The 1,906-nt window shown below is 29.5% G+C and overlaps 1 protein-coding gene across 2 annotated transcripts in view; it reads right to left on the reverse strand.

Annotated features, from left to right (window-relative positions):
- LOC110417321 (uncharacterized) overlaps window positions 1–1,906 on the reverse strand; it is a 10,805-nt gene that overhangs the window by 1,966 nt on the left and 6,933 nt on the right. Inside the window, exons 7-8 of one of the 2 annotated variants that reach the window (XR_002445304.2) lie at window positions 1,484–1,784; window positions 1,067–1,378 (exon numbers count right to left, since the gene is read on the reverse strand). The exons of the other annotated variant lie outside the window; for it this stretch is intronic. The gene's annotated coding sequence lies outside the window, so the exon portion shown is untranslated. Of the gene's footprint in view, window positions 1–1,066; window positions 1,379–1,483; window positions 1,785–1,906 lie in introns of those variants that run through there. 2 annotated transcript variants of the gene reach the window in all.

The raw sequence follows: 1,906 nt of genomic DNA on the forward strand, positions 1-1,906 counted from the left end.
TCAAGCTCTAATCTGACTACATATGGCCTACAAGTATTTCCTTATCCTATTATTCAAATAAATTAATATGATCATATGCTATTTTAATTTTAATCTACGCTAAACTTCCTTTCTCAAGTTTGTTTTGGTTCCTAAATCAATTTAATTGGTTATCAAGCAATTAAAAGCATTAAAAACAAATTAAAATAAACAATTCTAATCCCATTAAAGATACGCAAGAAAAAGATTAAAATTTTTAATTACATGTATGTTCAATTGCAATCCTAAAAAAATAATTTAGTTTATAATATCTAATAAAAACTTCATCTAAAGAAAATTAGCCATTAATCAAAGTCAAAGAAAATAAAAAAAAATACAAGTAGAGAAAAAAAAACTAATAGTTAAAGCTTTATGATCTTGATTCTTCCTCTAATTCTCTTGCTTTGTTTTTGGCTCTTTTTCTCTAGAGAAATTGCTTGCTGCCTCCTCCTAAAAACCTTTGAAAAAAGCCCTTTAAATGGTCTCCAAAAGCTCTAGCTTCCAAAATCCCGTAAGCTTGTTATTTTTGAAAAATACGTTGAGTGCCACGACCTTTAAAGGTTCTGCTCAATTTTGTTCTTCTAGTGCAATACTTTCACTTCGACAAAGATTTTGACCACATTCCAATCAGAACTAGGCAAAGCGGTAAACATTAAAGTTGTAGCCCTATCTCTTAGCTTTCTAATGATCCAAAACTCATGTTATTTGAATTTTTATAGTGGGAGATATGCTTGGAAAACCGAAACATATGCAAACAAAGCACTAGTCCGTTATGCACCTTTCTTAATCAATTGAAATTATTTTTTATCCTACTCCTACAAAAACATAAAAATAAATATAAAAACATAAAACTAACATTATTAACTTAAAATAAACATTTAAACATAAATTAAACTAAACTAATAAAATAAATAAAAACACCTAAATTCGATCCTAAATCTAGTTTAACTTAAACCAATTAGATATTTAATCTCCCATTAAATATATGTATTTGATGCACACATTAGCTAGGTTCTTTGACTCATTCAGTTTTAAATTGTATTGCTTCTACACCATTTATAGAATAAGTCGTAGACTTAAAAAAATAAAGATTATATTTTACAATTCCAGAACGAATAAAATCCTTATTCGAATAAATAATATCTCACTAAAATAAACTGAATATCCAAACTTGATTAAAAAAAAAACAAAAATCAAATTTCTATAAGTCTCTATAATGTAATAAACATTTTCTAAAACTTAGCTACGACCATAAGGAAATTAAAAAATAATGACTGCCACTGCTAATGCTGAAACGAATGTGCCATTTGCCATCTTTATACGAAACTGCCCTTTCTCAGTTTTCTCTTTTGTTGAAACCCTAGTAAAGAATTACAAACATGGTTAATGGCTCCAGAATCTACTATCCAAATATCTATATAATCAACCATTAAACAGCCTTCTACCATATTTAAAAAACCCATACCTTGTTTACTCTTCTGGATTCCTTCAAGGTAAGCCTTGCAATTTCGCTTCCAATGTCCTTTCACACCATAATGGAAATATTTTCCTTTGGTGTTGTCTTTTGAAGCAATCTTTTTCTTCATGGGCTTTTGCTTTGCTCCCACTGAGCCTTTAGAAATCTTTTTACCCCTGGGTTTAAGCTTACAAGTGAAAACTGCATGTGCTTTAAGCTTCAAATCAAGAACCTCCTCCACAATTTAGAGATCATTCATTAGCCCACTAAGGGTGTAATCTCTAGTATGCAGCTCATAATCCAATTAGAACTGTAAAAATAACGAATTCAAGCTATGAACGATCATTGATATTTACGTTTCCGCATCTATCTCAGCACCATTTAATTCTACCTCATTGAGATAAGAGATCACTTTCAACATGTAATCTTTAA

This window comes from Theobroma umbraticum, unplaced genomic scaffold (assembly GCF_002168275.2).
Source record: "Theobroma umbraticum cultivar Fairchild unplaced genomic scaffold, ASM216827v3 scaffold_51.0, whole genome shotgun sequence".
In the NCBI taxonomy this organism is placed as follows: Eukaryota; Viridiplantae; Streptophyta; class Magnoliopsida; order Malvales; family Malvaceae; genus Theobroma; species Theobroma umbraticum.